The sequence below is a fragment of the Pinus tabuliformis genome, chromosome 5_1 (genome assembly GCF_031772625.1).
Source record: "Pinus tabuliformis cultivar Carrire ecotype Pingquan chromosome 5_1, CPIR1, whole genome shotgun sequence".
NCBI classification, from domain to species: domain Eukaryota; kingdom Viridiplantae; phylum Streptophyta; class Pinopsida; order Pinales; family Pinaceae; genus Pinus; species Pinus tabuliformis.
In genome coordinates this window covers 515,834,935-515,849,184 of record NC_142305.1, presented here as the reverse complement: position 1 = coordinate 515,849,184, position 14,250 = coordinate 515,834,935, and positions in this window count along the sequence as shown.

Sequence of the window (14,250 nt, the reverse complement as noted above, 5' to 3'; positions counted from 1 at the left end):
GTAGCCATTTGTTTCCTTTGAAAAGAGAGTAGTGTAAGTACCTGCTAGGAGAGAGTTGGGTTTTAAAAATGGAAGGTAAGAACCTGTGTACGGAGCATGTAACAGACATGCTCCCTGCTCACTTTCTTGCTGATCTGTTGGTTATTTTGGGTAGAAATAAGTATTTTATTTGTGTGCATGACTAAGCAGAAAAAACTTGAAAATAATCTTAAACCACTACCCAAGCCTAATAAAGCTAAGGGGCCAGTGACCCTTGGCTGATCGACCTTTATAGACGAAATCCTTGAAAAAGCAGAATCTTAGCCATCAGTAGCTCCTGGAAAGGCTACTTCTAGACAACCTACTAGTTCCATTCGGGCCACAGAATTACCATCTGTAGCCTTTACTGAGGTGCACAACCAAACAGAGGAGCAAGGTTTTCAAGAATTGAGAATTCTAGGAAAAAATCGTTACAAGAAGGGAACCTTAGTAATCTTTGCGAATGAGGAGGAGAAACAGGGGAAACCGAAGAACCAAGATCTCCTCTTGGAATAGTTCAACCATTGAGCAGCCCAGATAAGGGAAGTGCTGTCAAAATCATCCATAATAAAGCTGAAGAACCTGAAGCGCTAAGATCCCCCCAGAAATTAGTTCAACAAGGAACTCTCATCATCCCAGACAAAGGAAGTGTTGTTAAGGCCATTCCTGCTCCTTCTAGCCACCCTAGGAATACCCTCCTAGAAATCCCAGAAGGATATTGGCACATATTCGACCAAATGGCCCAGAACCAGCAAGCACCTCAAACCTCCACAGTGCAATATCCCATTGTAGATACCGCAGCTAATGCACTTATGAAGGCCGTTCCTCTTCAACATATCCCTACATTCTGTGGTCTAACATTGGAAGATCCAGACACATTTTTGTTTGAATTCGATGTACTGTGCAGGGGATATGACTATACCACCAATCCCCAAAAGATAAAATTGTTTCCCTCTACATTAAAAGGGGTTGCTTTACGATGGTTTATGGGGTTAGGTGGAGGTGTCATAAACAACCGGGATCAGATGAAAGAAGCTTTCCTGAAGAAATATCAAGATTATTGTAGGTCTAGATAGTTAAAGGATGAAATATTTCAGATGGTAGCCAGACCTAATGAGACACTAGAAGAATATGTTGAATGTTTTTAGTATAATCTTCAGAGATCTCCTTATGCAACATTACCCTTACCTGACAATGTATTAAAAATGACATTAATTAAAGGAATGAAGGAAAAATGGGTTGAAACACTAAATATTATGGGAAGAGGTGATATTTATCAAGAAAATTTTGCTGACATTATTGATTTGTGCATCAAGAGTTCACGAGGCAGTACAAGGCTAAAACTAGCAGAACGTGACATGCTCACAAGGGACAGAAAGATTTCCGGTGGAGGAGTAACCCGCGCAGAAATTAGGAATTTACTGGAGAATTTAAAAACTGATATATTGGGGACTCTGACAACACAACTCGATATTATGCAAGCGAAACAAAAACAAGTAGAAGCAGAGAAAAATCTAGCAATATTCTGCGCTAGATGCAGAAAGAAACACAACCATAAAGAGTGCCCACTGGATGCAGTTTAAGTCTGTGCTATCTGTACAAAAGATCACTCCACAGGGAACTGCCCCTCACTTTCGGGTTTGAAAGCAGTGTACAAGGAAGTGGAGGAAGAATCAGAACCAATATACCTACTCAATCAGTGCCGTCAATGGTAGCCACGACAACCAGGTATGCCCTTCGATCCATCTTCTTCTTTCCAGTCTCCGCAATATCATGCTCAACAATATAATACAATGTGGAAAAATCAACCACCCTTTTCAAACTAGTCACAACAACCATTTCCTTCATCACCATGGCCAAATCAAACAAGCCAATCTAATTGGCAAAATTTTTCCTACTCTCCACCATATTGGAAAAGCAATGCATATCCAACACATTGGTCCCCTCCCACTTCGCAGAGTCAAGCCTAGCAGAAAAATTGGCAGAGACTGATGAATCATCCAGCTGGAGCCATCCCACTCCCTTAACCTACACTGCCAGCGCCATATACAATACAACAGAACCCCCAGTCCAACTTAAGACTGCAACTCCCAGCCCAGCCCAACCTGAACCCAAATAGTAGACTGATTCAACCTGTTCAAATAATCGAAACACCAGAACTAGAAACTGATCTAAGTGAGTGCAATGACCTTTAATTAAGGTCTGTGCGTATAATAGAAATTAAGGGAGATAAACATGTTCAAGTTGAAAATCAGTTACCCGCAGAACAACCATTACAAGAAGAAGATGTGGTCAGACAACAAACCCATGACCAATCAACCACATCTTCTCCCCCATTCCCAGAATGATTAATCATACCATGCCCTATAGAACATCCTGACTTTGATATTTTGGGAGAAGTAAGAAACCTGTGTATAAAAATCCTACTCCTACAAGCTATCCAAGATATCCCAATATATGCAAAAACCATCAAAGAGTTATGTATAAGAAATCCAAAGAGGAGGATAAAAACTAACCCAACAGTCCAAGTAGTTCGCACCCTATTTGATTTGTTATCAGGAAGAGAAGCACCTGTCAAATATGAAGACCCAGGGAATCCTATAGTGACAATGAAAATCAATGGACAAACCTTTTCAAATACCCTAGTTGATTTAGGGGCTGCAATTAATATTTCAACAACCACCACTTGTCAAAAACTCAGCATTACATCAGTGGAACCATCCTCTACATTATTGGAACTGGTTGACTGATTAGTAGTTAGGCTAGAAGGTACACTACACGATGTAATGGTATCCGTAGATTCCTGGGAATATCCTACCGAATTTTTGATAATCAACCCCAAAAACTGACTCGATGGACACCCGTTAATCTTAGGTAGATCTTGGCTTACGACTGCTAATGCTTACATTCGTTGCTGACAAGGCAGTATGACCATAACTAGAGGGAGTAATATCAAGAATCTAGCTCTATACACTCCAGCCTGGCCAAGTGTAACAATAATAAAAACTAACAAGAAACCTGTATCATACCTCACAGAAAACATTAGGTCCCCATTAACCATAGAAGATGCCTTCAATTTCAAAGATCCAACAAAGGATGACGTTATTAAGAACTTCATTAACCAATCTGAATCCAAATCCCATGTACAATGTCACATGATAGAGGCAGCATTTGACAATGAACTAGAAGAAGATCCCCTCAAAGACACTCATGATCAAAAAATACCCACTACCCCTGTTTCAGACAGAAAAACTATAGAGATTGAGCTAGGAAAAACCTTGAACATTAACAGTAACCTGACTCCTAAACAAGAAGAAAAGCTGGTCCAACTACTGAGAAAATATAAGGAAGCTTTTGCATGGGACTATCCAGACATGAAGGGAATTGATCTCTAGCTGTGTACACACCACATTTATATAGAAAAGGGTGTTAGACCCGTTTGACAACCCCAACGGAGAATTAACCCTCACCTGAAAGATATTGTGAAAGCTAAATTAAATTTTTTTTTGGATGTAAACTTTATTTATCCAATCTCCGATAGCAAGTGGGTCTCTCCACTAGTAGTGGTGACAAAGAAGGATGGAAAGTGGAGGCTTTGTGTAGATTACAGAGAATTAAATAAAGCAACCTAGGAAGACCACTTTCCCCTTCCATTCATTGATAAGGTATTAGACACATTAGCAGGAAAGAAATTCTTTTCTTTCTTGGATGGCTTCAGTGGATACAATCAGATTCAGATTGCCCCTGAAGACCAGGACAAAACTACTTTTACCTGTCCTTGGGGAACATTTTCCTACAGAGTCCTACCCTTTGGCCTATGCAATGCCCCTGCCACATTTCAAAGGGCCATCCTCAACATTTTTTCAGATTTAATAAATGAAGGGCTCAAAGTATACATGGATGATTTCACACAATATGGAGATGATTTTGAGCTAGCACTAGACACATTGGAAAAGGTGCTGCAACGATGTATCGCCACCAGGCTCTGCTTGAGCCATGAAAAGTTCTATATGATGATGACTGAAGGGCTCATCCTAGGTCATTATATCTCAAATGCTGGAATACAGGTAGATCCGGCCAAAATTCAAATAATTTTGTTAATACTTACTCCTACCACACAGACAGAGGTACGCAGTTCTCTTGGATTTTCTGGTTATTATAGGAGATTCATAGAACATTTTTCTGAAATAGTTGCACCTCCATACGCATTGACAGAGAATGTTTATTCTGTTTGGATAGATAAATGCGACCATGCTTTTGAGGATCTGAAAAAGCTTGTGTCAATATCCCCAGTGCTTAGAGGTCCAAATTGGGACCTGCCATTTCAAATTTCATCAGATGCTTCAGACACAACTATTGGAGCAGTCCTTGGGTAGGAAGAAGACAAAAAAGCCATATGCAATCTATTATATTAGCAAGAATTTGTTTCCCGCTGAGCTAAACTATACCATTATTGAAAAAGAGTTTTTAGCTGTAATACATGCTGTAAATAAGTTTAGGCATTATATTGTTGGATAACCTATTGTCTTATATACAGATCACTTTGCCATAAAATATTTATAAAATAAACCTATTACAAATGGTAGAGTAACAAGATGGTTGATCTTATTGTAGGAATTTGACATCACCATAAAAGATCGACCTGGGAAAGAGAATCCTATAGCTAACTTTCTCTCATGAATACCAAAGCCAGTGGACGCAACAACAGTCGAAGATCAATTCCTAGACGAACATCTGTTTGCTATCACTGTCAAGGCACCCTGGTATGTTGATGTTGCAAATTATTTAGCAGTAGGAAAATTACCAAAGCATCTAACCCCCAATGAACGAAAACATATTGTGCAATGTAGTACCCGATTTTCTTGGATTGGGGGCTACCTATTTCATATAGGGGCAAATATGCACATCATAAGATGCTTTCGTGAAGACAAAATATTTGACATTATGACAGCTTTTCATGATGGACCGTGTGGTGGAAATTTCATAGATTGAAGGACTGGTCACAAGGTTTTGCAAACAGGTTATTACTGGACCACAATATTTAAAGACGACAATAAATTTGTTCAAGCCTGTGACAGTTGCCAAAGAGTAGGATGCCCTGGACAGTCCGATGAAATGCCTTTAAACCCACAGTTAGTAATCGAACCATTTGAGCATTGGGCGCTCAATTTTGTTGGTCCGATCAACCCATCATCAAATCAAAAAACATATATTCTAGTAGCAATAGAATATGTTACCAAATGGGTTGAAGCAGAGGCACTTCCAAGAGCTACAGAGGACTCTGTGAATCATTTCCTTTTTCAAATATTTGTGCGATATGGCCTCCCAAGGGACATAATCCTGGACGGAGGACCACAATTTGTAGGTAATAAAATCACTGCAACATTAAGAAATTATCACATTCAGCACAAAATTACCACTCCGTATCACCCATAGGCAAATGGCCAAGTAGAGAGCACGAATAAAGTGATAGAGGCAATATTGACAAAAACCATTGCATCACACAAGCATGCTTGGGCTTCAAGATTTCCAGAGGCCTTGTGGGCATACCGAACAACGTGGAGAAACACCACCAGTTATTCACCATATTAGCTAGTATTTGGAAAGGAACCCATCTTTCCAATAGAGTTCGGAATACAAACATTAAGAACAAAACAGGAGATCAGTCTGGATTTGAATGAGGCCCAGACTAACAGACTACAACAAATTAAGGAGCTAGATGAAATTAGGCTCGTGGCTCTTCAACACACCGCATTAATTCAACAACAGAGAGCAAAATGGCATGACGCCCTGATAAAAAAGAAAATCTTCCACGAAGGAGATTGGGCACTCCTATATGACTCCAGGTTTCAAGATTTTCCGGGAAAACTTCAGACTCGATGGCTTGTACAGTATGAAATCCAGAAGGTGCATGACAATGGCACCATTACTTTGACTACTATTGATAGATCTGGACATACCTTTAAAGCAAATGGTCATCGAGTGCGACTGTACCATAAATCACTTACCCGGGAATCCTTTTACCAGTAGCTCCGAGAAGATTCAGATATGCAGATACTTGTTGAGGGAGATAATCCTTCCTCGACATTATTTCACTAAGTAATTTCATTGTTCTTAAATTTTGTACATTAGTGTTTTTCTGCTTGTATAAATTACTTTCTATACAATGTTTTTTACATTTCTGCATTTTTTGCATTTTGTTGTTCTTTTCCGAAGGAACAACACTTATGCATTTTGTTGTTCCTTTCTGAAGGAACAACATTTACACCTTTTTGTTGTTCCTTTCCGAAGGAACAACACTTTTGCATTTTGTTGTTCCTTTCCGAAGGAACAACATTTCTGCCATATTGTTGTTCCTTTCCAATGGAACAACACTTTTGCATTTTGCTGTTCCTTTATGAAGGAACAACATTTCCACCGTTTTGTTGTTCCTTCCTGAAGGAACATCACTTTTGAATTTTGCTGTTCCTTTCCGAAGGAACAACACTTTCATTTTTTGCTGTTGCTTTCTGAAGGGACAACACTTTTGTGTTTTGTTATTCCTTTCTAAAGGAACAACACTTCCGCATTTGTTTTGTTCCTTTCTGAAGGAACAACACTTTCACATTTTTGTTGTTCCTTTCTGAAGGAACAACACTTTTGTTTTTTGCTATTCCTTTTCGAAGGAAAAACATCCCCGCATTTTTGTTGTTCCTTTCCGAAGGAACAACACTTTTGTTTTTCTATTGTTCCTTTCCGAAAGAACAACACTTTCATTTTTCTGCTGTTCCTTTCCAAAGGAACAACACTTTTGTTTTTCTGCTATTCCTTCCTTTCCGAAGGAACAACACTTTCATTTTTCTATTGTTCCTTTCCTAAGGAACAACACTTTCGTTTTTCTGCTATTCCTTTATGAAGGAACAACACTTTTTTTTTTCTTCTATTCCTTTCCAAAGGAACAACACTTTCGTTTTTTGCTGTTCCTTTCCGAAGGAACAACACATTCATTTTTTGCTGTTCCTTTTCGAAGGAACAACATTTCCGCATTTTCGTTGTTCCTTTCCGAAGGAACAGTATTTCCGCTAGATTGTTTTGTTGTTCCTTTTAAAGGAACAAGACTTTTTGAGTACATTTTTTTGTTTTTTTTTTGTGTGTGTGTGTGTGTTTCATCATTTAGATGATTTTTGTGAATGTCGGTTCATTTAAGGCACAACTATACGTTTATGCAAGAACACAAAAAGTAGAGGATACTGAAATCAACAAACCAAAGAAAAATTGTTATCTTTAAAGAGATTGCTTTGAATTGATAAGAGAAAAGAGGAAAAGACGCAACTATTTATATCACTTTGCTATTTTTATTTGCACTAAAACTAATTTGATTGATTATTTTTATCATGTTGGTTCTTTCTTGATCTTCATAATTCTCTTTGATCATTATTATTGAATAAGAATAAGGGCATATTTTCCTCTATTGAGATGTTCAAACTTCTTCCACCATCCCTACTCTTAAGGAGTATTGAGCCACCCTCTCTATATAAATAGGAAAGTGCTATATAAAAGAAAAGAATATATATATATATATATATATATATATATATATATATATATATATATATGATTACTAATATGATTTGTCAGATGAAGGATAGGGGGTCTCATCAAGAGCCAGCCTACCATGATAATAAGGAAGAAAGTGAAGTGGTATCCCCACTATGGCCACAACACTAGGGAGATGATCAAAGAGACATATAAAAAAAAATAAAAAAGTCCTTGAAACAGGAGGTCTCATCACGAGCTGGTCTGTCCACCTTTCACTCCTTTCTGGTGAATGGAATTGTGATTCATCTGGTTACCAAGCCAGCACAATGGCCTCCATCTTGACATCGCACAACACTTTCCTAGGCATACACAAAGGATTATGGTTCCAAGGGTGAAACAAGCAACTCTGTCAAGGTTATGGACACCTATGGGCAACAGAGCTCTGTTGATGGTATTGAAGTCATACTTTTCATACACCAATAGTCATTATAAACCCTTTTTCTTATATCTTTATATTGATTTCAAATGAGATTATGTTATATAACCCTTTAGAACCTTTTATACAAGAAAATTCATTTCTAAATCAATCATAATGATTAAAGTGGATAATGACTGCATAAGAACTTTTACTTACGTGAGCTGTCCTATCCTCTATTTTTCACATCATATCACGACATTTCCATATCTATTTGCGATTTCCATCATAAGCCTCAATTTTAGTAATTTGGTGATTTTTGTAATCATGTCATGGATATATACGTTGTTCCTTTATTTTATTGTATAACTGCAGTTCAGCATGCTGCTCCTTTATTTGTCGGCTGAGGACGGCCTATCACATTTCAAGGGGGCATGGGTGACCTCCATAATAAACTAGCATACATGTTAATTCCTTATTTGGAGGTACTATGACTCCATCAAAACTTTGGAATAACAAGTTTAACGGTATTGATATTTCCCAATATGCACAGCTTGCTGTTCCATCATTGTTTCTGTGTTTTTGCTCTATAAAAATTTAATAGTGTGCTAAAGCTTGAATAGCTTGTTGTTCCATCATCATCCCTGTATTTTTGCTTTGTGCTAAAGCTTGAACAGCTTGTTGTTCCATCATCATCTCTGTGTTTTTGCTCTGAAAAAATTAACAGTGTGCTAAGCTTGAACAAAATGGGAGGCAGATCAATACGCAGTGAACCATAGGTGTTAATGATCTCCAGCGCTGGATGTGGAATTTTAGTGAGAGAAGGATGGATTACTTACCTTAACTGACTACAACAATCTAATGAGATGGTGGCCATTGAATTTCTACAGAATTTGCAGGAAGATCGTTCCATGGTGAGGGGGAGGCAAATAACAGTAACATATGTGATAATTGCTGAAGTATCGGGACAGCCAGCTATCGGACCATTATGGACCCAGAAAAAACTGAGACTCCAATATGCTGTAACCATCTTCCCAGACGAAGGAGAAAGCCTTACTATCAAAGCAAAAGGAGTCCTGCCTACAACCCTGGGAGATCCTTGGGAAAAATTAGCCAGGATTGTGCAACGCTACATCACAAGTGATGGCAGAAAAGACGTGGTAAGACCACGACATCTCAAACTGTTAGTTGTATTAAAACAAAAATGTGTTGTGAATTTGCCCGCATACTTAAATGTTTTATTGCATGATGCTGCTAGAAGTATGAGAAAATCTTGTCATGTAGAAATAGTAGTAATTCATTACGACTTAATTTGGCTAATAGTCAGTAATAGTCTCGCTCAAAAACAGAATAGTTGGGAAGAATTGATATTCTCAATAGATGGGGGTTTGGCCTTACCAGCCTCGAAACAAAAAAGAATTGCTAGCACATAAATTAGACCGCAGAAACGGAGATAGTCCACCAGACTAGGGAGAAGCAGAGGAATGTTGGGAAATCCCCAAGAAAACAGTAGCCAACCATTAGAGATACATGACTCAGAGGTCGAGCAACCCCCACAACTTGAACGAGGGGAAAATGAAGAAGAAGAATTAGAAGAAAATGAAGAAGAGGAACTGGAAGAGGAAATTGACCACTCCGGCGAGGAAGAAGGGGAGGAAGCAGAACCACCTAGTGAAAGCCCATTACAAAACCCTTTGCAAGAAGATGAATTGGCCAAATTTTGGCCAATATGGGTGAATACATCCAGCCCCACAACCCACTCAACCTCGATATTGAGGCAAGACCATCACAAGAACATTCTAGCCACAGTAAGAGTGCATCTGAGGAGTTGAATGATGAGAAAGAAGAAGAAGGGAAATAATAAGAACACTCCATTCACAGTGAGAGTGCATTCGAAGAAATGAATGATGAAGAAGAAGTAGAAGCAGAATCCACCCAAGAAATAGTAGATCAAACCAGGCTTTCCACCTCTGAGAAACCTGATCAATAGGACGAGAACACTGAAGAAGTGTTCCAAGAAGAAAACATGGAGATAAGCTAGGGCGAGGGTACAATCCCTGAAGAACAAAGCCCAAGCCTGAGAAAAGAAACAATTGTTCCTTTGAAGAAAACAAATGAAATCAGAAGGCTGCGAAAGGAACAACAGAGACTACTAAATGTAGTAAAACAACTTAGACAACAAATAAGGGTCCTAAAAATGGGAATAATCTCAAAAAGAACCTCTGGAACAAAAAATGCAGCCATTTAGATGAAACCCCATAAAATGAAGACCAAAAGGACTCAAACCGAACCCATTATCATTCAGGACCCAAGGAACAACATGCGACTATTACAAATGCAGAGACCCAAACAGAAGACACACCTGTCTGCAATAAGGACATCTAGACAGATGCATTGTCCTCTAGCATCACAACCGACCGGACAGTTCATGAGAAGGAAACACAGACCATAGGAACTAGATGTTGCAATAAGGAGATCAAGGTAGATCACTAGCCCAAAAATGTTTTGATGGATAATGATTTGAGGATAGTGAGACTTCAAAAGGATCTAGCACAAGCCCAACAAACGATAGAAAAGCTCATAGAGGAAACTGTTCCTCATGAGAAATATCAGAAATTACAGCAACAAGTAAAGAACATCAATGCATCAGAAAGCAAGGCCTTCGATAGATGTCAAAGAGCATAGGAAATGGTTAAAAAGGTAACCAATAGACTAGACACAGTTATGAGTCAAATGGATACCCTATGTTCTCTATATATTGATGTTCTAGTCTGTAGGGCACCTGCCAAAAATTATGCTTTGTTTTTTATGGAAAGGTACTTACAATTAAAAATTAAGGTTGTCAAGGTAGGGGTACCTATGGAGTTAAAAACTATTGATGAGTTTATCAACTATTGTAAACATTATGGGGTGAAAGTCCAACAATTGCTATGTGAGTTTTATTTGCATAATCTTGTGTTGGACGGTGAAATAGAAGAGAACCCTAGTCCTTTTGTGGGTGATATTCAACTTCAGGCATTCATCTCTTTTGCTATTAGCCAAATAAAGTGGCTTAAAGCCCATAATACCTTTCAGAGACAGGAGAACGGGTTAGATCTTTGGGTAAGGGGTGAACCAAGAAACCCATTATAACTGTGGAATAAGCATAGAAGCTTAATGAGAAAGAAGGGTGTGATCCAGACACTGGGACCCATTCACACAACAGTTGTCTAGCAAGCGGTAGAATACTTCCTAGCCATCAAAGACCTTGCCATAGTAGTAGCTAAACTATGATATAAGACTACCAATTGGAATGTTCAGGACAGAGAGACATTCAATTATGAAAATTTTAGGTTAGCTGCTGATCACCTGGTTACCTATAGTAACCTCATCCTAAGAGAAGGCCCGTATTGGTTGGATGTAGGTTTTGAAGTCCAATCATCTGGTATCCTGCACTATGGTATAAGGCCCTATATGAATTTCCTGAAGGCCAGATAGGGCATATTTTTGAAGTTTTAGCTAGACACCATGGTTTCATACCACTGCATGAAAATCCTTCTCCAGCCTATTCCCTAACTGCCTTGCATGTCAATTACAATGTTTTCATGAGGGCATGAAAAAGGGTAAGTAGGGGGGTGTGTTGAGTATTGGAAAAGGTATGTATTTACCATTTATTTCTTTATCTTTTCCTTTAAATCATAACTTCTTTAGAATTTAAGATGGTAATATGATAAAGAATTATGATAGAACTAAGGAGATTTGTGATTGATGCAAAATGACTAATTATTGTATTTTTAGTCATTGAGTCATGGATTCTCTGCCCTGTCTATTTAATGTGCTAAATGAGATCTGCTCATTCAACTTGTCCTGATGATGAACCGCACTGGAAGGTTAGAAACGCGTCGACATAAGTTTTTCTATGTGATTTTCGCCGAAGATTCTTCATAAAAATATTGTCTTTTTCTATGCAGAAAGTGAATAAAATGGAAAATCACAATTCAGGAGGAAAAGACAAAGCAGAACCAACTATTGTCCCTTTGACAGGAAGCCGTATCCAGACAAGGAGATCAAGATCGGAGCACATGACCCAGGAAAAGGAAGAGGAAACATGGTATCAGTGCAGGATCGTTGTTTCAAGGCTTATCGATACTCTTGATACTTACACCTGACTATTATAAAAAGGGACAGTGCTAGTGGCTAAATGCGAAGATTATTGTCACTCTGTAGAACTTACCATTGTAATCTTAACTTTGATCATCGACTCTCTTTAAAGAGCAATAGCTGTAACTTTTTCATTTATGATTAATATATAACTCAGTTGTTGTTCCATTATCTGATTCTGGAGTAACCGCAACAGTGCTTCCCTGGTGGCAACGGGCACGACCCTAGTGGATCACTTTCTTCATGTATCATTATTTTATGATTACAATTGTGTGGTTTGATTTCTTTTGCATTTCTTTAATTCACTTTACTCAATAATCTTTTGGTTCTGAACATTTCATTAAATTGCTCTGTTATATTGAAATCATATTTGGATAGTGAGATTATTATTTATAGCTTGAAATGTTATGATGTTCATTCTGAGATAACATTGCACTATCTAATTCGGATTTTGTTGTTCATTTACAGATTGATATTGCTATGCATTTACAATTGCAATTGCTACTCATTTAACTGTTCTTCAGTTATAATTGTAGTTGTCGTTCCGTTATATCTGTGGTTGATGTCCCACATGCTAGAATAAGATTACTGATTCTACAGTCGCAGTGTGTTTACACTTGATTAAGTTTGCTGTTCAATTCCTGTAGATTTACTTTGGTTTGCTGTTCCTTTCTTAGATTGATGTTCAATTCCTTTATTAGTTCAAATCGCTGTTAAATTCCCTTATTAGTTGAAGAGTGTTGTTCAATTCCTTTTGGTTAAGATTGCTGCTTAAATCAGTTCTATAGATTAAGCTTCGTTGTTCAATCTTTTCAATAGATTAGTTGCTATTCCTTTTCTACAAATTGAATTTTCATTTCCATCATTTGCTTTGGTGTGAATAGAAAGATCTACAACTATAACAAACATTGACTATTGTTGTCTAAGTTCTCAGATTGGAGGTCTTGTTTGTAATTTATTTACATTTACATCAGTTTACAGGGGAAAGAGTTATCATTACTACATCATTGACTGATGATTGCTATAGTTTCTTGAGTGAATGAATTAGTTACAAAGTATATAAGTTTCTTGCCATTACAATTAGATTTTGTTTCTAGCATTTATTTGCTTTTGGAAGCACTATACTGCAAACATTACTCTTGAACAAGTGACTGCCTCAGACTGAGTACACTATTGAGATAAAAAATCGTACCTGGATTGATAATTAATGTAGGGTAAATAGAGGTTAAAAAGACCCTTTTTACAACTCAACACCTATAACATCATAGGGAGGAGGTGAAATTTGGATTTCTTGATAATGGGATGCTGGAGAGAGATAATAATATGAATGGAGAGGATGGATATGAGGTGTATGGATGGAGGAATGGATGATAGCTTGTAGGTCTTGGCCTGTAGCCATGAAATATGCCATTTGTACAATTCTACAAAAAAAAAGGTTAGAAAATATGATATAAGCTTCTTCCTTCTCTTTTTTCTTTTCTTTTCTTTTTTTTTCCCTTTTTCTTGAGACACAGAGGCTACCTCAGAGGAGGTTTTAGACCTCCATGCTTGCCCTAGGTGCGTTAACAGAGGTTTTCACTTAGGGATATTTGTTTATATTTATCTTTTTTTTTTCCCCCAGGCTACCTCAGAGGGGTTTTAAACCGTGTAGTTGGCCTCAGATGCCTCATCGAGGATTTCATCCAGGCCTTTTATTTTATTTTTAATTTTTTCAAAATTATAGGAATGTTGTGGACTGAAAGCTATGAAACTCCCAATCACAACTTGTAAATTCCTCTAGAGGTCTTCTACATAACTTCAATCTATAACTATTTACAAGAAAGGGAATTCCTTCCTTATCAACGGTTCTGATATGGACAAATCCATTTTCATGGCACTTTTCCATTAGGTATGGACCCAACCATCTTGTCATTATCTTCTCTTTAAAACCATTGAATTGTTGTAGTGGCTACAACAACCCTCCAAAATTTTGGTTTAGATTTGTTTTGGAGCCTCCCTACCAATCATCCATAACAACATGTCTTCCACTGTCAAGTACATAGGATTCAATTGTGTTTCAATGGCTTTCCAGCCTGTGCATGTCAACTTTTTTGTCTGCCACCCACAGGCAGACATTATGGACTTAGGCAATTTTTCTGGTTGATATGTCCCCTCTGAAA